This window comes from Oncorhynchus tshawytscha, linkage group LG04, assembly GCF_018296145.1.
Source record: "Oncorhynchus tshawytscha isolate Ot180627B linkage group LG04, Otsh_v2.0, whole genome shotgun sequence".
Lineage (NCBI taxonomy): Eukaryota > Metazoa > Chordata > Actinopteri > Salmoniformes > Salmonidae > Oncorhynchus > Oncorhynchus tshawytscha.
In genome coordinates, this window is record NC_056432.1 from 16,251,211 (window position 1) to 16,276,331 (window position 25,121).

At 48.7% G+C, this 25,121-nt stretch overlaps 1 protein-coding gene across 10 annotated transcripts in view; it reads right to left on the reverse strand.

Annotated features, from left to right (window-relative positions):
• LOC112249437 (myocyte-specific enhancer factor 2C) overlaps positions 1-25,121 on the reverse strand; it is a 110,533-nt gene that overhangs the window by 70,997 nt on the left and 14,415 nt on the right. Inside the window, exon 1 of one of the 10 annotated variants that reach the window (XM_042320377.1) lies at positions 23,789-24,304. The exons of 4 other annotated variants lie outside the window; for them this stretch is intronic. The gene's annotated coding sequence lies outside the window, so the exon portion shown is untranslated. Of the gene's footprint in view, positions 1-16,612; positions 16,637-23,788; positions 24,305-25,121 lie in introns of those variants that run through there. 5 more of the 10 variants (XM_042320376.1, XM_042320374.1, XM_042320375.1 and 2 more) reach the window with 5 other exon arrangements.

The following is a 25,121-nucleotide window of genomic DNA, read 5'->3' on the forward strand; positions in this document are numbered from 1 at the left end:
AAACAGCCTCCCTGCCCAGCCCTAAACAGCATCCTGCCCAGGCCTATACAGCCTCCCTGCCCAGCCCTAAACAGCATCCTGCCCAGCCCTAAACAGCATCTTGCCCAGCCCTAAACAGCCTACCTGCCCAGCCCTAAACAGCCTCCCTGCCCAGCCCTAAACAGCATCCTGCCCAGGCCTAAACAGCCTCCCTGCCCAGCCCTAAACAGCCTCCCTGCCCAGCTGCCTAAACAGCCTCCCTGCCCAGCCCTAAACAGCCTCCTGCCCAGCCCTAAACAGCCTCCCTGCCCAGCCCTAAACAGCATCCTGCCCAGGCCTAAACAGCCTCCCTGCCCAGCCCTAAACAGCATCCTGCCCAGCCCTAAACAGCATCTTGCCCAGCCCTAAACAGCCTCCCTGCCCAGCCCTAAACATCCTCCCTGCCCAGCCCTAAACAGCATCCTGCCCAGCCCTAAACAGCATCTTGCCCAGCCCTAAACAGCCTCCCTGCCCAGCCCTAAACATCATCCTGCCCAGCCCTAAACAGCATCCTGCCCAGCCCTAAACAGCCTCCGCCTAAACAGCCTCCTGCCCAGCCCTAAACAGCATCCTGCCCAGCCCTAAACAGCCTCCCTGCCCAGCCCTAAACAGCATCCTGCCCAGCCCTAAACAGCCATCCTGCCCAGCCCTAAAAACAGCCTCTCCCTGCCCAGCCCTAAACAGCATCCTGCCCAGCCCTAAACAGCCTAAACCCTGCCCAGCCCTAAACAGCCCTAAACAGCCTCCCTGCCCAGCCCTAAACAGCCTCCTGCCCAGCCCTAAACAGCCTCCCTGCCCAGCACTAAACAGCCTCCTGCCCAGCCCTAAACAGCCTCCCTGCCCAGCCCTAAACAGCCTCCCTGCCCAGCCCTAAACAGTCTCCTTGCCCAGGTCTAAACAGCCTCCCTGCCCAGCCCTAAACAGCCTCCCTGCCCAGCCCTAAACAGCCTCCCTGCCCAGCCCTAAACAGCCTCCCTGCCCAGCCCCATGAGTAGAGAATAGAGATAATAGCAGAAGCCTTCAAAGTGCTTTAAATGGAAGAAAAAATTGATACGAGGAAGTTGGTATCTGATGTGTCAGCCGTGGGGGACAATAATTGATCTTTTTCAGTCAGAGATTATTGCAATTTGTATTATTTTATTAATTAACATGCGAGAAGACAACGTCATATTCAAGTAATTTTATTTAAAAAACAAAGGCCTGGTTATTGACTTAAAATCTACATGATGCATATGTCGAAACCTCACCCAATCAACAAACCTCTGCTACACATTTCCAACAAGCATGTTGTTGCCATGGCTTTCTATTCTTGGACCAACGGAAATCCATTCAGCACACAGTGGTCTCCTTTTTCATCTCTGTGTGCTTTGAGAGAAAAGTAAAAACCCTGCAACTCCTCTCTCAGTGGAGAGACTGTGAGGTAACAGGTAACAGGGCCTTTTAAGTCCAGTGCTGCCTACTACTGTATTCTGTTCTGAGAGGGGAGAGGGGGAGCAGGGGGAGAGGAGGAGCAGGGGGAGAGGAGGAGGAGCAGAGGGAGAGGAGGAGGAGCAGAGGGGAGGAGGAGCAGGAGGGGAGGAGGAGGAGCAGCAGAGGGGGAGCAGCAGAGAGGAGGAGGAGGAGGAGGAGCAGAGGGAGAGGAGGAGGAGCAGAGGGGAGAGGAGGAGCAGCGGGAGAGGAGGAGGAGCAGGAGGGGAGCAGAGAGGGGGGAGCAGAGGGGGAGCAGGGGGAGAGGGAGGGGAGGAGCAGAGGGGGGAGCAGGGGGGAGAGGAGGAGCAGAGGGGAGAGGAGGGGAGGAGCAGAGGAGGAGCAGAGGAGGAGAGAGGGGAGGAGGAGCAGAGGGAGGGAGAGGAGGAGCAGGGAGAGGAGGAGGAGCAGAGGGAGAGAGAGAGGAGGAGCAGAGGAGGAGCAGAGGGAGAGAGAGGAGGAGCAGAGGGGAGAGGAGGACCATGGGAGAGGATGGAGAGGAGCAGGGGAGATGAGCAGCAGCATGGGGAGGAGGAGGAGCAGGGGGAGAGGAGGAGGCAGGAGGAGAGGGGGAGGAGGAGCAGGAGGAGCAGGAGGGAGGGGAGAGGAGGAGCAGCATGGGGAGAGGGGAGAGGTGGGAGGAGGAGCAGGGATAGAGGAGCAGAGGGAGAGGAGGAGCAGCAGGAGGAGCAGAGGGAGGAGGAGGGGAGCAGAGGGAGAGGAGGAGCAAGGATAGAGGAGCAGGGGGAGAGGAGGAGGAGCAGAGGGAGAGGAGGAGGAGCAGAGGGAGACGAGGAGCAGAGGAGGAGCGAGAGGGGGGAGGGCATGGGAGAGGCGGAAGAGAGGAGGACCATGGGAGAGGAGAGGAAGAGGAGAGGAGGAGCAGGGGAGAGGGGAAGAGAGGAGGACCAGGAGGAGGGAGAGGAGGGGAGGAGGAGGGGGAGCAGCAGGGGGGAGAGCAGATGGGGAGAGGAGGAGCAGGGGAGAGGAGGGCAGGAGGAGAGGAGGAGGCAGGAGGAGGGGGGAGGAGGAGCAGCAGGGGAGGAGGAGCAGGGATAGAGGAGCAGGGGGGAGGAGCAGCAGAGGGAGAGGGGGGAGAGGAGCAGCAGCATGGGGAGGGGAGGAGGAGCAGAGGGGAGAGGAGGAGCAGGAGGAGAGGAGGAGCAGAGGAGGAGGGAGGGGGGAGGAGGAGCAGCAGCAGGGGAGAGGAGGAGGAGCATGGAGGAGGGCAGGGGGAGGATGGGCAGGGGTGGAGAGGGGGAGGCAGCAGGGGGGGGAGAGAGGAGGAGAGAGGAGGAGCAGCAGGGGGAGAGGAGAGGGGGGAGAGGAGGAGGAGAGGAGGAGCAGGGGGAGGATGAGCAGGGGGAGAGGATGAGCAGGGGGAGACAGGAGCAGAGGGGAGAGGAGAGGAGCAGGGGGAGGGAGAGGGGAGAGGAGGAGGAGCAGGGGAGAGAAGGAGGAGAGAAGGAGCAGAGGGGGGGGAGCAGGGGGAGGAGGAGGAGGAGCAGGAGGGGAGGTGGATTAGGAGCAGGAGCAGGGGGAGATTAGGAGCAGGGGGAGAGGAGGAGCATGGGAGATGAGGATAAGAAGAGAGGAGGAGGAGGGGGAGAGAAGGAGCATGGGGAGAGGAGGAGCAGGAGGAGAGGAGGAGCAGGGGAGAGAGAGGGAATAGTCAGGCGGCTGCTGCAACTGAATGTCTCACTCAGCACCCGCAAACAGGGCCTATAGTGTCATATAGAGCAGGAATGGTGGACAGATAGCCACCCGTCAGAGCCAAAATGGAGACAGGTGAGAACCATCTTTCCACAGTCCATTGCTGACTCCCCCAAGGATAAGGTGATTTGACACAATGTGTCAACCGCTCTTTGAAAGCAGGCCAAGGGCTGTAAAACTGCAGCTGCTGCATGGGTCCAATGGAAGCAGCAAGCGAGAGAGAGCTGCCGGACAGCTGAATACTGCTCCCTGTCGCCTGCTACCTGCTCGCCTGCCTGCTTCCTTTTGCTGCATCAGCGGCGTGACTTGGGGACTGTAACTTCATTTCATGCATGCAATAGCTGATATGATTATCATGGATTGAGTGGCTGATGACAATCCACAATCAAAGTCGTCACTAATTGATTATGTTGGGTTGACAGGCCAGTGATATGATTTGGAAGAGAGATCATATAATATCACAGAACATTGTGAATCAGAGTGTTAACGTAGATACAGGTTCTCCGGATTCTGTGCCAGACTACTCAGTGAACCGTAGGTACTGAGTGAAGTAAAGAGCAGAACAGTTATTCTGACACATCAATGTTCTTGTGCCCCGGTGGAGAAAACCAGCAGTAGAGAGAACCATCATTTGGAAAGGCTCAAATGAATCCATGGCATGAGTAAAGAGGGCTTTGGACAGAGTCAAATCATCCTTGTCAGATTGTGAAAATGAAACAGGATGGAATAGCTCCAGGTGGGGGAAGATGGACGTCAGGAGGATGGTGGTGGTGCCATGGTTAGGTAAATAGAAGCGGTTTATGTTGTGGTGGAGAAAGCTGCTCAGCTTCTCTCTCTTCCTCTCTTGCTCTCCACCTGTCTCTCTCTAACGGTGTTTTCTCCACAGCCTATGTTAGCGTGTGCAGTACATTATTGTGGATTCCCTCCCTCCGTCATTCAACTCAAGCACACACATCTGCGAAGGGTAATGTTTTTCAGCGAAGGTCCAACCGCTGCCTCGCATCACATGGTGTCATGTAGGCCTACAGAGTCCAGGTGTAACCACCATTTAGACACAGACTGCTGGACTGGAACAGAAAACACCCCCACCCAGACTTTAGTTTTACACGTATGCACACACACTCACGCACACGCAAGCGCACTGACACACACAAACAAACACACACACAAACAAACACACACTATGCTTTCATTATCCCCGCAGTCAATAAGGATTATTTACTTGTTTCAACTTATAAAGATACTGATTAAGTAAACCAACACCATTTAAGTTGTGGAACTAAGACACAGAAAGTAGGGGGGGAAACGATGCAGAAAGAATACCAGCATCTCCCTTCAATGACTACTAGTACCCCCCTCCCCCCAATGACAGCAGCCCAAGGCCATGTCACTAAGAACATACAAAGCACTGTCATATTCACCTAATTATGTTCTCCACCAAGGATGAACCGTGATGTTAGGAAAATTCAGCAGCTCGTGTTGGGGGGTGGGGTGAAGGGTTAGAGGGTGGGGCCAACTTGATCTTCTTTTCAAACCCAGCAAACGTCCATGACGTCTCGTGGCAGCGAAGGATTCTAACATCGTGGTTAGATGATGACGATCAACTGATGATTTCATCACAAGTTCTTTCTCAATCTTTTTGTTTTTTTTCAGAAGCATTCTAATCAGCCTAATTAAAAGCTTTGTTCGTTTAGAAATCTCTGATGACAATTTGTTTCACTCTACCCTACAGCAGTGACTGTGAGGAAGAGAATTAAATGTGATCTTCTGACAGCAATTATTAAATGCTCCCTCCTGGCCCCAATTAGAGCCACAGGCTAAAGCTAACATGGCTAACACTCCAGAGTGGGAGCCAGCTTATATTCTATTACATTTTTCCCAGTTCATTTTAGCACTTTTGTTTTGTATGTGGTATTGTGTAGAGTAATATATTTTACATTATGGGATTTGACAAAGTTATTTACGCTTCCCTTTCTGTCTGTTCGTGGTGGCTGATGGAGAAAGACAGACGCAGGGAGAAAGACAGACGCAGGGAGAAAGACAGACGCAGGGAGAAAGACAGACGCAGGGAGAAAGACAGATGCAGGGAGAAAGACAGATGCAGGGAGAAAGACAGACGCAGGGAGAAAGACAGATGCAGGGAGAAAGACAGACGCAGGGAGAAAGACAGACGCAGGGAGAAAGACAGACGCAGGGAGAAAGACAGACGCAGGGAGAAAGACAGATGCAGGGAGAAAGACAGACGCAGGGAGAAAGACAGACGCAGGGAGAAAGACAGACGCAGGGAGAAAGACAGACGCAGGGGGAGAAAGACAGACAGGGAGAAAGACGCAGGGAGAAAGACAGACGCAGGGAGAAAGACAGACGCAGGGAGAAAGACAGACACAGGGAGAAAGACAGACGCAGGGAGAAAGACAGGGGGAAGTTGAGCGATGGTTTTTTTCCTCTTTGCTATTGGGATGCATCAGCATATTTGGAAACCACACAAAGGTTGCATCATCAGCTGTCTTAGTGTCCACTAAGTTCAAAAGTATGCAAGTGTTTATAGACAATATAGCTATTAGCAGTGTCTATAAAAGGAACACTCCTAAACAAGTCATAGGGGCTAGGGAGGTACAACAAGCTAACCTCTCTACAACCTCCTCTCTGCTGTAGTGTTCACACATACATTATGTTGGCTACGCTATGACAGAGGGTGGAATGTCTGGAGTTTGGAGGCAAAGATAAATCACAGAGGTAGGCACAGATCACAGACCCTCTGTTGCTCTATGGAGTACTGGAGTGCCTGTGTGTGTGTGTGTGTGTGTGTGTGTGTGTGTGTGTGTGTGTGTGTGTGTGTGTGTGTGTGTGTGTGTGTGTGTGTGTGTGTGTGTGTGTGTGTGTGTGTGTGTGTCTGTGTGTCTGCGTGTCTGCGTGCGTGCGTGCGTGCGTGTGTGATTGTGGAGGGAATTGTGGGTATACTAGGTCAAGGTTGCTTTAAACAAACTGTCATGGCAACCCCTCACATCTGGCTCCCATGGCAACATATTGGCCACTAGAAGCTAAATGCTGAGTCTGAATAGGCAGGCTAGACTGCTACTGTTAACGGTCCAGGAGATTTCAACTCACCACCTTAACAGACAGAGACGAAAAGCTTTACGGATTGCTGTATTTCTGTCTTCTCCTCTGCGACAATAACATGTTGTTTGCCTTGTATTTAGGTTCAAATCAATCAGCCGTCCCTCTGCTACACTCATATGGTATTACTTTAATACACTTTGCTCAAACTACAGTAATGGTAAACAACACTGCTTAACCCTCCCTGTTTGTGTAACGTTACAGTGGTATTATGGCTTTCTCTAACAGTCTGGCCGCTCTAAAGCCAGAGTCACAGTCTGGAAATGAGACTGTGCACAGCGTGGAGGTCATTTGAAAAGAAGTAGAAGGTTGCACACTTAAACAAGGATGTCCTTCATAAATTCAACCTTCTGGGGGATTTTTTCAGTCCCTGCGCACCGTTAGGAAACCGAGTAACCTAGATCGCAAAGTGAAGAGAGGGAGAGAGAGGAGAGCAGAGAGAGAGAGAGAGAGAGTAGAGCAGAGAGAGAGAGGATTCTGAAGCCCCAACCGTGTTCCCTGCCTGGCCTGTCAGAAAAAAACGTGCTCCAGTCTGCTAGCATGATGTCAGAGTTTCTCTTGTTTTTTTCTGAAGACCGCAAGCTGATTGGGCTGATTATTGGTGAGCGTTGTTGTCCTGTTGATGTTGCGCATCATTAAACTGGGATTGTTCCAGTTAGTGTTTGCTTAAGCAAGACTGATATAATGTTTCCGGGCAGAATCTCTTCCACACACACACACGGACACACACATACACACACTGTAAACTTGAGACACACAAAGAGCTTGAATGTCCCCACATCCATCATTTAGTACTACAACATGTTGTTTCAATTCAGAGTTGGCTAGAATATAGAGTACATTTATACCAAGAAGCATATACAAAACTGACACTGAACTTCATCCAGTTGAATGTGTCTGTGGATGAGTATATTTAAGTTTACCCACAATGATGCAAACTACAGTATATCGACAGAGATTAAAAGAAAAGCCCAGGCCAGTAGCTGAGCTGAAGCCTGTCTCTACAGCTCTCTAAGGAATGGTGGGGTGGGGATGGAGGGAGGGTAGAGGTTGTGTTGTGTTGAGTGTGGAGGGGGTGGGCGGCGTACCTACAGATCACACTCTTCTAGAGGAGCTGGAGGAGGCTGGGAGGAGGCTGGGAGAAGGCTTGAGGAAGGCTGGGGAGGCTGGAGGAAGCTGGGAGGAGGCTTGGGGAGTCTTGGAGAAGGCTGGGGCGAGGCTGGGAGGAGGCTGGAGGAGGCTGGGAGAAGGCTGGGGGCTGGGAGGCAGCCCCACCAAGGCCAGACCCGGGCCAGAGCAAGGCCAAACCTCTCATTAGACGGCGGCTGGGTGCCATGCTCCTGTTTGGAGTGGTTAGGGGGACCAGAAAGGGGCAGTACTCTACTCCCCGCACCATCACAACCCGACCTCATCAAAGACGGCGCTCGTAATTTGTCACAGAAAGCAGCCAATAAACATATGTTAGGGGAAGAGGGAGGAGAGGAAGAAGAAGGAAGAACGAGAGGAGGGTAATGCGAGTGAAATAAATATAGCGCATGATTAAAGAGCCCGAACAGCTGCACAAAATCCAAACTACAAAAAGCGGTTTGAAAGAGACCTCAGCTAGAGTGATCTGATAAAGCTTACTGCTACTTAAACCCTACCAGGGATGAGAAGAGAGAGGAGGAGGGAGAGAGAGACAGAAAAAGAAAGAATGAAAAGAGACAAACAAATATGAAATTACTGACGCGCGACCACACTTCTTGGCAGAGACACTCGTCTCCTCTCCTTACGTGATTATAGCGAAGGCCATTGTATCACACAAAAATGACCCCTCTTGCCAATAACTCCACTACCGCTTTGGCCAAGTTCTATTTGTAGCCCACAGCGCACCATTGTGCCTGACGTAGATCACAGCAATAAGAAAATCTGTCAAGGTACTTTCCCCCCTTTATTTGCCTCACTTTATTTGTGACACTGTACGTGTTGTGCCATGTAGCAAGGCTTTTTCACACCCTACAGATTATTTTCTTTAAAAATGTTCCTCCAGAAAGTTCGATACAACTTGTTCACATATTATGCTCCTTGCTAGCTTTCAACTCCTGGGTTCTTGAGCTTGTTTTCTCCTGTTTGTGTTGTTGTAGGAGTAGCGTGTGATGTGGAGATGTGTGATATTTTGGCTTGTTGTTGGATACCGTGGCAGGCTGAACGCATTAGCACAACACGGTGAGGCTTTGCTCGGTTGTCGTCGCTGCGCTGGCCCTGTTTCTGCAGCATGTGATCAGAAAAGGTGATAGAGAAGTTGGGACCTTCTCTGACGTTCTTCTGCTCATCTGTAGATTCAACTGCATCGTATTCTGCTTTGAACTGCTTCAACATGCTCAATGATAAAGGACAGTGGGGACTAAAGGACAGAGGGGACGGGGGGACTAAAGGACAGTGGGGACTAAAGGACAGGGGAGATGGGGGACTAAAGCACAGGGGGAAAGGGGGGACTAAAGGACAGGGGGACTAAAGGACAGAGGGGACGGGGGGGGACTAAAGGACAGGGGGATGGGGGACTAAAGTACAGAGGATATGGGGGACGAAAGGACAGGGAGACTAAAGGACAGAGGAGACGGGGGGACTAAAGGACAGGGGGAACTAAAGGACAGAGGAGATGGGGGACTAAAGGACAGGGGGTGGGGGGACTAAAGGACAGGGGGACTAAAGGACAGAGGGGACGGGGGGGACTAAAGGACAGGGGGATGGGGGAATAAAGGACAGAGGATATGGGGGGGACGAAAGGGCACGGGGGACTAAAGGACAGAGGAGACGGGGGACTAAAGGACAGGGGGAATTAAAGGACAGAGGAGACGGGGGGACTAAAGGACAGGGAGGATGGGGGACTAAAGGACAGGGGGAATAAAGGACAGAGGGGACGGGGGACTAAAGGACAGGGGGATGGGGGACTAAAGGACATGGAAGACGGGGGGACTAAAGGACAGGGGAAAGGGGGGACTAAAGGACAGGGGGACGGGGGGACTAAAGGACAGAGGGGATGGGGGGGGACTAAAGGACAGGGGGACTAAAGGACAGAGGGGACGGGGGAATAAAGGACAGGGGGAAGGGGGACTAAAGGACAGGGGGACCAAAGGACAGGTGTAGGGGGGGAATAAAGGACAGGGGGACTAAAGGACAGAGGGGACGGGGGGGACTAAAAGACGGGGGATGGGGGGACTAACTGGGGGGACTAAAGGATGGGGAGACAGGGGGACGAGGGGGACTAAAGGACGGGGGACTGGGGGACTAAAGGACGGGGGGACAGGGGGGGGACTAAAGGACGGGGGGATGGGGGAACTAAAGGACAGGGGGGATGGGGGCTAAAGGACGGGGTGGACGAGGGGGACTAAAGGACGGGGGGACCGGGGGACTAAAGGACGGGGGGAGGGGGACTAAAGGACAGGGGGACGGGGGGACTAAAGGACAGAGGGGACGGGGGGCCTAAAGGACAGGGGGACGGGGGGACTAAAGGACAGAGGGGACGGGGGGCCTAAAGGACAGGGGGACGGGGGGACTAAAGGACAGGGGGACTAAAGGACAGAGGAGACGGGGACTAAAGGACAGAGGGGACGGGGGGACTAAAGGACAGAGGGGACTAAAGGACAGGGGAGATGGGGGACTAAAGCACAGGGGGATGGGGGGACTAAAGGACAGGGGGACTAAAGGACAGAGGGACGGGGGACTAAAGGACAGTGGGGACTAAAGGACAGGGAGATGGGGGACTAAAGCACAGGGGGAAAGGGGGGACTAAAGGACAGGGGGACTAAAGGACAGAGGGGACGGGGGGACTAAAGGACAGGGGGATGGGGGACTAAAGGACAGAGGATATGGGGGGACGAAAGGACAGGGGAGACTAAAGGACAGAGGAGACGGGGGACTAAAGGACAGGGGGAACTAAAGGACAGAGGAGATGGGGGGACTAAAGGACAGGGGGACTAAAGGACAGAGGGGACGGGGGGACTAAAGGACAGGGGGATGGGGGGAATAAAGGACAGAGGATATGGGGGGGACGAAAGGACAGGGGGACTAAAGGACAGAGGAGACGGGGGACTAAAGGACAGGGGGAATTAAAGGACAGAGGAGACGGGAGGGACTAAAGGACAGGGAGGATGGGGGACTAAAGGACAGGGGGAATAAAGGACAGAGGGGACGGGGGGACTAAAGGACAGGGGGATGGGGGACTAAAGGACATGGAAGACGGGGGGACTAAAGGACAGGGGAAACGGGGGGACTAAAGGACAGGGGGACGGGGGGACTAAAGGACAGAGGGGATGGGGGACTAAAGGACGAGGGGGACTAAAGGACAGAGGGGACGGGGGGAATAAAGGACAGGGGGAAGGGGGACTAAAGGACAGGGGGACTAAAGGACAGAGGGGACGGGGGGACTAAAAGACGGGGATGGGGGGACTAAAGGAAGGGGGACGGGGGGGACTAAAGGATGGGGAGACAGGGGGACGAGGGGGACTAAAGGACGGGGGGGACAGGGGGGACGAGGGGGACTAAAGGACGGGGGACTGGGGGACTAAAGGACGGGGGGGACGAGAGGGACTAAAGGACGGGGGATGGGGGAACTAAAGGACGGGGGGATGGGGGGCTAAAGGACGGGGGGGGACGAGGGGGACTAAAGGACGGGGGGACCGGGGGACTAAAGGACGGGGGGAGGGGGGACTAAAGGACAGGGGGACGGGGGGGACTAAAGGACAGAGGGGACTAGAGGACAGGGGGGACTAAAGGACGGGGGGAACTAAAAGACTTGGGGGATGCGGGGGACTGAAGGACGGGGGATGGGGGGACTAAAGGACGGGGGGACGGGGGGACTAAAGGATGGGGGACAAGTGGGACTAAATGACAGGGGGACGGGGGGGACTAAAGGATGGGGGACAAGTGGGACTAAAGGACGGGGGATTGGGGGACTAAAGGACGGGGTCGAGGGGGACTAAAGAATGGGGGGACTAAAGGACGGGGGATGGGGGAACTAAAGGACGGGGGGATGGGGGGACTAAAGGACGGGGGGACAAGGGGGACTAAATGATGGGGGACGAGGGGGACTAAAGGACAGGGGGACGAGGGGGACTAAAGGACGGGGGGACTGGGGGACTAAAGGACGGGGGACGAGGGGGACTAAAGGACGGGGGACTAAAGGACAGATGAGACGGGGGGGGACTAAAAGACAGAGGGGACTAAAGGACAGAGGAGACGGGGGGACTAAAGGACAGGGGTGATGGGGGACTAAAGGACAGAGGGGACTAAAGGACAGAGGAGACGGGGGGACTAAAGGACAGAGGGGACTAAAGGACAGGGGGATGGGGGACTAAAGGACATGGGGACGGGGGGACTAAAGGACAGGTGGGATCTAAAGGACAGATGAGACGGAGGGGACTTAAGGACAGAGGAGACAGGGGGACTAAAGGACAGGGAGGACTAAAGGACAGATGAGACTGAGGGGACTAAAGGACAGAGGGGACTATAGGACAGAGGAGACGGGGGGACTAAAGGACAGGGGGATGGGGGACTAAAGGACAGAGGGGACTAAAGGACAGGGGGACGGGGGACTAAAGGACAGGGGGATGGGGGGACTAAAGGACAGAGGGGACTAAAGGACAGAGGGGATGGGGGACTAAAGGACAGGGGGACGGGGGGACTAAAGGACAGGGGGACGGGGGGACTAAAGGACAGGGGGCTAAAGGACAGATGAGACGGAGGGGACTAAAGGACAGAGGGGACTAAAGGACAGAGGAGACGGGGTGGACTAAAGGACAGGGGGACTAAAGGACAGATGAGATGGAGGGGACTAAAGGACAGAGGGGACTAAAGGACAGAGGAGACGGGGGGACTAAAGGACAGGGGGACGGGGGACTAAAGGACAGGGGGACTAAAGGACAGATGAGACGGAGGGGACTAAAGGACAGAGGGGTCTAAAGGACAGAGGAGACGGGGGGACTAAAGGACAGGGGGATGGGGGACTAAAGGGCATGGGGGACGGGGGGGACTAAAGGACAGGGGGACGGGGGGACTAAAGGACAGGGGGGGGGGGGACTAAATGACAGAGGGGACTAAAGGACAGAGGAGGGCATGGGAGACGGGGGGACTAAAGGACAGGGGGATGGGGGACTAAAGGACAGAGGAGATGGGGGAACTAAACGACAGAGGAGACCGTGGGGACTAAAGGACAGAGGAGACGGGGGGACTAAACGACAGGGGGCGGTGGACTAAAGGACAGGGGGACTAAAGGACGGGGGAACTAAAGGACGGGGGGATGGGGGGGACTAAAGGACGGGGGAATGGGGGGACTAAAGGAGGGGGAACTAAATGGGGGGGGACTAAAGGATGGGGGGACGGTGGGGAACTAAAGGACGGAGGGACGGGGGGACTAAAGGACGGGGGATGGGGGGGGGGACTAAAGGGGGGGGGACTGGGGGACTAAAGGACGGGGGGAGGGGGCTAAAGGACGGGGGGGACTAAAGGACGGGGGGATGGGGGGGGAACTAAAGGACGGGGGGTGAGGGGGACTAAAGGACGGGGGACGAGGGGGACTAAAGGATGGGGGGACGAGGGGGACTAAAGGACAGGGGGACGAAGGGGACTAAAGGACGGGGGACTAAAGGACAGGGGGACTGGGGGACTAAAACGGGGGGACTGGGGGACTAAAGGACGGGGGACTGAAGGACGGGGGACTAAAGGACGGGGGGACTAAAGGACGGGGGGGGACGACGAGGGGGACTAAAGGACGGGGGACTGGGGGACTAAAGGACGGGGACGACGAGGGGGACTAAAGGACGGGGGGGACTAAAGCAACATGAAATTGGAGATTAGGTCAGAGGGAAAATCCCCCCAAAAATGGAAGATTTTATAATGCTTCCAAATCCTTAATTCATGTATTTTGAAATATTCACTCTTATGACTATTATGCAGATCCTAATTTCCATGTGGACTGAATGAAAACGACACAAAATAATCACTCTTATTATGACTATTATGACTATTATTCAGATCCTAATTTCCATGTGGACTGAATGAAAACTGTTTCATGATCCGAGAGATAAAAAGAGAAAAGAAAACAGAAAATTCCTACAGAGAGGCATATAAATCATGTATGTCTTTTTTTCTCTGCAGTCTTATCCTTGAAATCAACATTTAGTCATTTTCTTATTTGGGAAGTGAAGAGCTACAGTGGGGGAGTCGGAGATTTGGTTCACAAGGTTTAGCTCTGGTCCAGCCGTACAGTAGAGTGAAGGACAAGGCTGATTAGCCGTAGTTCCCGCCTCAAATCCCTCAGCTCGGAGAACAGCTGCACCGTTCACATAACCTTGCATGCCCCCCCTGCCCCCTTCCTACCCCCCTGGCTAATGATAGCAGAGCACGTCCCCTTTGCAAACAAACAGATTTTTCCACTTCACACACTCACACTGGTGGGCTCTCCTCTCTCCCTCTCCTCTCTCCGTTCCCTCCCTTCATTTTCTCATATTATTGATGGTTTTCTCCACCCTGAGAAAAATCCACAGGCCACATGACCTCAGGAACGGGCTGAGAACGATGAAGGACCCTCCCCTTCTTCCCACCCTGTCCAGTGAGGAACCCACTTACTGGGGTGGGGGTGTGGGTGGTGGGGGGGTGTGGAAGGGGCCAGCTCTGGACCCCAGCCGCTGCTGCTGCACATTATCCCAAATAAACAACTCATTACAGGTGTACTTAACTGAGGGGAGCTAGCGAGCATCAGAAGCTAATCCCTGTTATCATTCCAAGTGCTTCTCTACCGACTAGACTAGAGGGAAGAGGAGCCCAGGAAGGTAGGCAGCTGAACGGTAGAGGAAAAAGAGGAGGAGATGAGAGGTAGAGGAGGAGGGGGACGAGAAGGGAGGGGAGGTAGAAAAGGATTTTGAATTTACTTCCGAGAAAAATTAACAAGAGTCTTTCATTCTTTCACTTTCTCTCTTCCCGTATCTCCCTCTTCCTCTCGACATCTCTCTCTCTCTATCTATCTCCCTGTGGATTTCGTACTGCTCTTCCTTGTTTTCCACAACCTCAGAAGTGGGTCATCGACAGGCAGCATTTTGAAGAACATAACAAAAACTGTCTGTACTCTGAGAACAATCCTGGGCTTCTTTAACAAGAAGCCCACTTATCAAATTAAGCTGTCAAAAGCAAATTAATAACAGCCAGTACTATTCCCTTCAGAAAGGTACAAACAAATTGGAGAAAACTACTGACCAATTACTAGTGAGGCATGGTAGCCCTGGATTTGTCTCTCACTCTTCACAAGGATGCCCTAGTTAATATGATTATAACCGAGCTCAACATCACCAGCAGTTAGCAGAAGATTGATAAATATCAATCAAATCAATCCAAAGATTTCCTACATACTATATGAGTGTCGTGAAAAAATGAAACCCTACATTTGAGACCTGATCACCCAATGACCGAGTACAGTGTGAAGACAACCATTTCCTAACGCAGGCAAAAAGAGAACGTTCACACTCTCAGCACCATGTTAACATGGCACATGTATGTGACAGTGAAGTGAAATTAACATGACACCTCCACATATAGATGGCAATGAGCAGAGAGGACATCACCCCTACAGTTTACACACAGAGACACAGTGGATGTCAGAAAATACTTTGCTCCAGCTTAACCCGTTAACACTCCTCTCACGACACCACCCTCACAGCCCATTACTGCCATTATCGCTGATAGTCTCTACAACAACAGACACATACGTACAATTATCACCAATTCACTCCCCTCATATTCCAAAATGTCACCCTATTCAACTATATCCAAGTCTACACGCCAAGAAGACAACAACAACGTCTCCTACTGTAGAGGAATTTCTCATTGACTTGATACACCCTCTATGTCAGTCCCATCCTGTTTGGTAGTCCCCCAGGGGACAGCGGTGGAGTAGCCCAGCGGTGGAGTAGCCCAGCGGTGGAGTAGCCCAGCGAGGATGCACCGTAGTAGGGGAGGGATGTGACGTGGAGGCACTTGGAGGGCCTGGGACTGTGGAGGAGGGAGGCCAGCCCGGTGCTTCCACCATGGCAGGTATCCCCCATGCTTCCTCAGCTATTTATAAACCATGAGCCCAGCAGAGGGACAAAAATAAGACCAGGGCCATTTTTTTAACAAACAATACTGCTCACACACACCCTCACAGATCCACTCACAGACACGAAAAACATAAACAGGAGGTATTATGCTGTATAGACAAATAGAAAGGTGTCACTGCAGCGCTGCTCAAATATAAACCCCCATCGCTCCACACCTCTCACCCTTCTTCCCCACTTCCCCACCTCTCTCCTACTGCTCAACCCTCTCTCTTCTGACACATGCACGCACACACACACACACACACACACACACACACACACACACACACACACACACACACACAAGGTTGTTTGTTTTTCCACTGGGCTTGTCCACAGTGGCAGCCAGCTGAAAGCATCCATCGGCAGAGCTCAGAGAGAGGTTGGTGGTGTTCACAAGGTTCCACTCTGCCTAGCAGGCCGGAGTTTCAAACCTTAAAGTGAAGTGGCCGGCTGGAATTTCAAACCTTGAAGTGAAGCACAATGCTGGAGTTTCAAACCTTGAAGTGAAGCACAATGCTGGAGTTTCAAACCTTGAAGTGAAACACCAGGTTGGAGTTTTAAACAAAGTGCCCCCTCATTCATTATACATGCAACTCCGCACCGCAAATCTCCTGTCCGCAACACTCTCTCTCTCTCTCTCTCTCTCTCTCTCTAAGAATGAATAATGACATCACGCGCTGCATTATGGAAAAGCCATACATCAAAGCAAACAGCGAGCCAGCCAGAAAACTCTTAAAAAATGGAGAGAGAGAGAGAGAGAGAAAGAGAGTGAGAGAGAGAGAGAGAGAGAGAGAAAGAGAAAGAGAGAGAGAGAGAGAGAAGGCGAGAGAGAGAGAAAGAGTGTGCTCACAAGAGAGAGAAAGCGAAAGAGAGAGATACCCCTCTGTGCCAGGCAGTCAAACCTACACATATTTATCTATGGACTTGCACAAGAAAGTTACACAATGTCAAACGATGAAGTAAACATCTAAAGGCATATTTCAGTGGCACAAATTCCTATATGGCACAACGAAAACTACCTGAACTTTAGCAGATAAAAGTAGGTTTTTTAAATGTAAAGTAAAGTTTCTGAAGATGTTGCTGAATTTAAGAATTATTGTTGTGGCATAGAAACTAATAAAATATAACAAAATTAGTTTCTGAAGATTTCTCTTTCTGCGTTGCACAGCTCAATAAGCAGTATTTACCTGTTATTATTCCGTTTTTCCCCAAATGCAACAAAACATCCTACACGACTTCAGACCATGAAAGCCTCAAAGTCATTTTGGATAATTTAAAAAAAATACATTGCCAGTTGTTTTAGAACATGGCAGTAGAAAAAGGCTACAGTCACCAAGCCTGTCAGAGTTCTCTATCAGAGAGCAATACAAAGACAATGCCTACACGGTCATATAACACCCAGATATAGTCAGCTTTAGGAACGTGTCTGTCTCTCTCTTTTATTCTCTCTCCCTCTCAGTCTCTCTGTCCCTCTCAGTCTCTCTCTCCCTCTCAGTCTCTCTCTCCCTCTCAGTCTCTCTGTCTCTCAGTCTTTCTGTGTGTCTCAGTCTCTCTTTCCCTCTCAGTCTCTCTCTCCCTCAGTCCCTCCATCTCTCTCCCTCTCAGTCTCTCTGTCTCTCCATCTCTCTCCCTCTCAGTCTCTCTCTCCCTCTCTGTCTCTCCCCCTCTCAGTCTCTCTGTCTCTCCATCTCTCTCCCTCACAGTCTCTCAGTGTCTCTCCATCTCTCCCCCTCTCAGTCTCTCTCCCTCTCTGTCTCTCTGTGTCTCTCCATCTCTCCCCCTTTCAGTCTCTCTGTGTCTCTCAGTCTCACCCGCTCAGTCTCTCTCTCCCTCTCAGTCTCCCTGTGTCGCTAAGTCTCTCTCTCCCTCTCAGTCTCTCTGTCTCTCAGTCTCTCACCCGCTCAGTCTCTCTCTCCCTCTCAGTCTCCCTGTGTCGCTCAGTCTCTCTGTGTCTCTTAGTCTCTCAGTCTCTCTGTGTCTCTCAGTCTCTCTCCCCCTCTGTCTCTCTCCCCCTCTCAGTCTCTCTCCCCCTCTCAGTCTCTCTCCCCCTCTCAGTTTCTCTCTCCCTCTCAGTCACTCTGTGTCTCTCAGTCTCTCTCCCCCTCTCAGTCTCTCTCTCTCTCCCTCTCAGTCTCTCTCCCCCTCTCTGTTTCTCTTTCTGTTTCTTTCTACATTCTAAATGTTAGAGACAGCCCTGTATGACACATTTTTGGAGGCCGGCCCCTGATCTGGGAATGACACAGATGACAGTGGAGAGAAAAAGTGGTGTGGTCTTTGGCAGGACACTGCCTGGGTTAAGCTGTGTGCTCTACAGAACAGAGTGTATTCCTACTGTAGCGTCTCCTCTCTGACAGTATTATTCACTAACAATGTTTCCAACAGTGGCCACTGACTTCAACAGAGAACTTCCTGCTTATCGATCCTGTGGATACAGAGCTGTGGCTTTGTGACATAAAATAACCCCGAGCATTCAAAAATGAACACTATAATCAGCTCTGTGCCAATATAATGAACATTTACATATCAGTCAACGATGACCAATTAACTATTATAACAATATATATATTTTTAACTGCACTGGTCAGGGTGTATGTGAGAAACTCCGCCTCTGGCTCCATGAACACAGGATCTTCTAAAAAACACCTATTAGTGAGCTGTGAACCACGGCGGCAGGCAGGAGGCAGCAGGCAGGCAGGATTGGTGGCAGCGGTGGGCTTTCAGATGGATGTTAGAGAATGTGAGGCCAGGGCACAGAGGAACCTCTGTGCGTCTCACCGGACCATGTTTCAGAATGACTCGGCTATGTTGCTAGGGTGACAAAGATAAATTACAGTCACTGGAAAATATTTCTGCACTTTTCCCCCTCCTTTTTTCTCTTGTCATTGGGTGAAGTCCAACAGCATGCCACACCAAAGGGGGAGGTGGGACTTGTCTCTGAACAGTGACGGAGAAGTCGTCCCTCAGTTAATTCCACTTTTATTTCACAGCACATTTAGGGCAGGTAAAATAGACAATTCAAGATGAAGTCAAGCTATTTGGTTTTTGGAAACTACCCAGGTACAGTACAAGGTGCCTGGATTTCGTCCAAAATAAATCTCACTGGGAAACTATGGTAACTAATGCAAGTAAACATATATAATCAAAATAAAACTTGCAGTCTATAATGCCTAACGTCTGGCTTTTCTAATGCCTGAAAATGAACTTTCACTGACACACTAGACATACTGTATATAAATGCAGTAAAAGCTATTCATATCTACTTTAAACTAATACAACCCATGCTCATAATATCATGTACAGACTTACTGGGTGTATCGAGTAGTGTTCGGAATATATCCCATATCCTTCTCTAAACGTTTCTCTCCCTCTTATCACATCCAACCCTCCTTTCTCTGTTGTCTACTGTCCTCCTCTCTCAATCCAGACAGTCCAGGGTAGCGGTCTACATGGCGAGCTCCATATGTGGGTATTTTAGGTGGATCTTAGCCTGGCATATATGCAGTTAAAGGCTGGAGCTGGTGATATTAGTAGTCTATGTGGTCAGTAGCGCTGAGATCTGTCCTGTCCTGTCTTGCCCAGACCACCCAGCAAGCAGCCGCCATGATGACCAGGCCTGACAGGAAACAGGAAACAGGAAACCGGAAGCAACAGGCAGGAAGTCCTGTTCTTCTAGTCTAGTCCATTTGGAATACAACGACATCTCTATCACACATTAGGAGACACTGACTTCAGTCTTCCAATGGACAGAAACACTTTTTCTCTCCTACAAGCTCTTCAACCCTGTCAATCTCATTCTTTATCGTTTAATTCGGTCTCTTTCAAAGTCTGTATTATATTCTCTTTCATACGATTTGTTTCTCCTCAGTTTATCTTTCCAGCCATCACATTGACACTTTCTTCTCGACTCTACCATCTTTCCACACATCAATTCCTCCATGTGAGAATACAAAACAAAATACATGAATTCTTATTTCAATGTCTACCAACAGACACACAAACTAATTCAAACAAACACACACACACACAAATGCACAGACACACACACAGACACAGACTCACAAACAAACAAAAGGAACACCAAACACAAAGCACAGAACAGCTAGAATTCTACTTTATGCAGAAATATTCTAAAATGTGTTTTACAATACAATTAAACATCAAAGCATGAGATATTCCTCTGTGATCTTTAACACCCTAGTGAACAAACCCCACACACCCCCTTCCACTTATAGCATTGAGGAAAAGTTGCTGAACGTCATGGCTAATTACTAGATAGAGACAGAAGACTTCGTTATGCAAACCAGGACACACTCATATCTGCATTGAAATACATCAGAAAGCATTGAAGGACTACAATACATTCTTGGGCTTATTTATTAACTTTATTAGTAATTGCAGCCTAATAAAGATACTGTGACAATGCTCGCAATAAACACAAACACAGAGGGAAATATTCCCAACACACATCCGTTAGGACAATATAATTGGGATTTGCACTAAATTAGTAAATAAACACATGCTTAGGTTGCCCAGATACTTTTTTGTAAGTAAAAAAAAAAATGAAGCTAAACAGAACAATATTCAGCCCATACCTAGCTGTAGAGGGAACACCTGCCTTAAGTTATCAAATGATTTGAACCTACTCCAATACAGCAGAACAACTCCAGTGAGCTATTCCGAGCAGAGCTCAGCTCTATTGCACTGTTCATTTCAGATCAAATAGGAGAAGAAAAGCACCCTTCCTGTGTACTGTACACTGGAGATCCTGAGTGTATCATCGTCACATTTTTGTGGAAAAAGGACCCAAAAATACAATGTCATTTGTGAGAATATCACCTCATGGTGTAAAATATGATGTCTCCTCCTCATCTGAAGTAAATAAGATTCCTCTGAATTGCTTCAAATGTTACCCGCTTCTTTAAGCCAAAGGGCATAAAGTGCAATTACTTCAGTATCTAGTATCTACCACAAGATCTTGCTAACCTGCAAATTAAAGTGTTTTACTGATGTTTAACTGAGCAAACTCTGCAAACCCCTTCCAAAACATTTGCGACCATTACTGGGGGGGAAAAAAATCTAACTTTAAAGTAAAGCAATACGGGCTATTAAATGATTTGCTTAAACGTAAACGCTTCTGATGTTTCTATTTAGAAAAATGTTTTCATAGATTTACTTTTTCCTTCATTAGGATGGTATTTTGAACCTTGCTTATGTAGCATATGCCCATAAGTATCACTGTCGAGACTATTCCCTTCAAACGTAAGCGACCAAATTCAGCAGTCCTTTTTAGAGTTTACGGAGCATGCTAGTGTACGCCTTAAATCAAGCACTCTTTGACAGATTTCCTCATTGCACTGAATGCCAACAGGGAGCTGAACTCTCTCAGGTCATGCTGTTGAATATCAACCAGTAAATCTTCTCTCTGTTCATAAATCAGTACTAGAGAGGAACATTCTAACTACACTGGTCACTCAGAGGAAGCTGAAGATGTTTTTTGGGTTTACAGAAAAGCAGTGATCCTGGCACAAAGGGTGTCCCTTCACGTGAATACAGCTTTATTGAGCCCCTGGTGTACAGCGATGTGTTTCGACAATCAGCTAAATGCCCTGGCCAATCAGAGTGACACGTGACCCCCTAATCCCTCTTTGTGAGAAGGGTAAGAGCATGTTGTCACTGTTGGTTTTGTGAATCGGCATCCAAAATCCCCAATGATTTGTTAGGAAGGACATGTCTGAGAAGAGTAAGAGAAACAAAGCAGAGAGAGAGAGGGAGGGAGAGAGAGAGAGAGAGAGAGAGAGAGGAGAGAGAGAGAGAGAGAGAGAGAGAGAGGAGAACAGTGAGAGAGCATAGAGAGGGAGAGAGAGAGGGAGAGAGAGAGAGAGAGGGGAGAGAGAGAGAGGAGAGAGGAGAGAAAGAGGGAGAGAGAGAGAGAGAGAGAGAGAGGGAGAGAGAGAGAGAGAGAGAGAGAGAGAGAGAGAGAGAGAGAGAGAAAGAGGGAGAGAGAGAGAGAGAGAGAGAGAGAGAGAGAGAGAGAGAGAGAGGGAGAGAGCCTCTGATATTACAGAGCTTGGCTGAGAGAGTCCTCTGTGTGTAATCGTGTGTCCACATGTGAGTGCTCACCTTCCCTCTGAGCAGATTAACCTAACTCTAAATCCCGAGAGAGCAACAGGCGAGCGACACAAAGAACATCTTCATTGATGGTGGGAGTGGGAAGGAGTACAGTAAATGTGTATGTCCACTACTCCTTGCCAAAGGACAACTTCCCATCTACTCCTTCACAACAGAACGTCCAGAACATTCTGAGTAATGCAAAATACACTGGAGCCTTGAATCAAACAAGCAAATCCCACTTTACTGAATACTGAGCTGATATTACTGATAAACGCAGAGACATTAGCCTTGCACTGAGCGTTGCTTGTATTTCCAGTAGTCCAACAGCCCAGAGGTGGTAGCAACTCTAAAAGCCTCTGGATGGGGCTGTACTTTTCCAGAATGTCCTCACAATCACTGCCTCTGCTCAATTCCTTTCTACAAAATAATCCAGAAACTTCAGAATTAGGCAATTCAATAATTGTGACTAATTTTGAGAAATCATGGCATTGAGTAAATAGATAATTTTCATTTCACATCATGATACTAATTTACAGTATAAAAAGTATTATTATATTAATATTAGATATACAAGCACATACAATCTGCATAATACACACTCAGTCTTAGCAAGCTAAGTTTCCCTAAGGTATCAGAAATGAAGGCACTATTTAATATATAAAATGTGCCTTACTCTATTTGTGTAAATATCTATGAGGGGTTCCAAATTATATTATATCCAAAATATTAATGCAATTTTAATTTACATTTATTTTTAATTTACAGTTATTTCAGACAGTGTTCTCTGTCCCACTCTTTATAACAAGCTCAATTTAGCCTGGTTTAAAGACTTCACAGAACATTTCTACTATACAAAAGCTATCATGAGTGAAATGTTATATATAATATATTTGTTCAATGAACATAGAGCCCTGACTTTACAGCCCAAAAATATGCTATGCATATAGCTTAATAATTAGGTACTTATATTTCTGATGGGTAGAAACGGCAAAAACCTATTAGTTCCTTCCTTAAGCCCCAAGAAAACAGACACACTTTAGTTTGTCTGAATTGTCATCACTAGGCTATCTATCCTCCACAATTTAGCGACATTGCTTGACTGATTACAATTACACATGAATATTGTATAGTTGGATGTTCTATTAGACTTTGAAACTATGGCATACAAATCCAACAGGGAAGCTGAATCATTTGATCTGGCAGTAATGTCAGTTAACAGGTGTGAATGTGACTTGTTTTAAATCATTAAAAAGAGTCAATTAAGACAACTAACTCACATCTTCATAATATACCAGTAAAACATGATTATGTTGAGTTGCATTCATTCAGAATGCATTGGGAAACTTTGTTGTAATGTAAAATGTGGCAAGCCTAACTTCTGACAAGTTGAATTCAATCTACAAAATGGGCCACTCATATAAAGCAGGGTATACTTCATTATTCATCATTATTAACAGTCAATACTTTACTCATTTGTGAGACCATCAGAAATTATGAATTTTATTCCGGGTTGTGACTTGTTATAAATGTATCTACGCGCCTACCGGTATATATATATATATAGATATATATATATATATAGATTATATATATATATAGATTGGTTTAAATATATAGATTAGTTTAAAATAGGCCTATACAAATATTTCAGAGGAATTATTGTAAAATGCTGAATAATATAATGCCATAATATATAGATTGGTTTAAATATATAGATATAAAAAAATATATATATATATAATATATATATATATATATATATATATATGTATATATTTAAACTAATAGGCCTATACAAATATTTCAGAGGAATTATTGTAAAATGCTGAATAATATAATGCCATAACGCCAATATAGGACGCTGCCAGTAGCTCTATCAGTCTATTGTGCGCCTGTGGATATGGTGCTGCGATATTGTGGGAAAGAAACACTGCAAGGTCAAAGCAACACTTATGTGACAACAAACCACGAGACAAAACTTGACTCGTACTTATTTTGCTGCTTGTAGCCTATTTAATTAACAGACACCGTTGTCAAATGCTTTGAGATAAGATGTTCATTGTCACATTGTATCAATAGGTGTAGTGAAGTTTTTGGGGAGGTAACGCGCTTCAAAATAGCGCTCAAGTTTCCCGGTGATGTCAAACTGACACCAAAGATTATAAATAAAGACGCCTCGCTGCTTCCATCGAGATACAACGTGTTCTCTGGATATGACAAAGATTTGATAGATGTAGGAGCACGTTACTCACTTTATTATGCATGAAATCTGTCCGGTAAGTGCGAGATACCACAGGCAGTCTCCGGTTGTGTCGTCCGGCCGAATGACAGAGCGTACAGGAAGCCGTTGGGTGCCCGGGATGGACTTCGCAAAGACGCACTTAAATCCAGCACTGGTAGCAACGCAACTCAAAAAAGAACGGCACTATGAAATAATATCAAAAACTAGCCACTCTCTCGTCTGACTGTGTCTTTGAGGACAGTGAGGATGGTTGCTTGGTCTCCAGTGATGTGTCGGCGAAAAGAAGGGACGGTTGAAGCCGTGGACGTCTGTAGCTGATGATGTTGTGAGGGCTGTTTCTCTTCGCTCCCACAATCCTGGCCGAGTCTCTCCCTCACCCTCTCCCAGCGCAGAGAAATATTAGGTTTTACTCCTGAAAGGGGGCGGGCTCACATTTCTCAACTACTTTGATGAGAGAGGCTTAGCACTAATGCATTATTATCACAAACCTGATAAAGTGGACGGACAATTAAGCACTGTGAAAGGACTGTCAGAGAGTATGATTATGGCGGCTATGTGCTTTAAATAAATAACCGTGGAGGGTGTACTTTTAACTTGTACAGCTGGGCCCACCTAATTAAATTCATGTGGCCAAACTGTTGTGGTTGTTGTCCTTGTAATTGATTCTATTAACATTACACACTGTCATTAATTAAGCGTTAAATATGAAGGCCCAATTGACTGTAATATTGTCTTTGATCGGATGCAGCATAGCCTATGGACTAAACAGGTACAATTATAGTAATAATAATAATAATAATAATAATACATTGTTTCATTTTTGTCACAGGACGATTTCTAAAAACATTCAGATATTTGCATAAGTAAATGTTTCTGTGAGAAAATGTAACGTTCATCCACAGTTGTTCTGCACCTGTCAATCATTCTCCATGCTCCAGTTATCTCCCAAGATAAGGCCTGACACAGACAGTAAACATGAGCAAATTAGCAAGGGTTATCCCCCAACCAAATGATCTCAAATCATCCACTCAATTAGTGTGAAGATAACAATTGGTACAGCAAGTATGCCACTTCAGACAAGACAAAGGAGCCAAAAGGATTTGTGAGATGGACCTCAGATAGGTTCGGTAATACCACAGTTCTGATATATTCACATCATGCATCTCAGCTTCAACATTCTGGAATAGTTGTTTAAAAAATGGTCCTCTTAATTTCCCCTAGTAAGAAACATTTGGCCTTTGTGTCAAAAGTCTACCTGGCTGTAGAATAGCTTAGCATTATTTTAACCCTTTATCTGCTGGGCGGGTCTGTCACCTCAGTACTGTACAAGGCAAGTCTGAGAA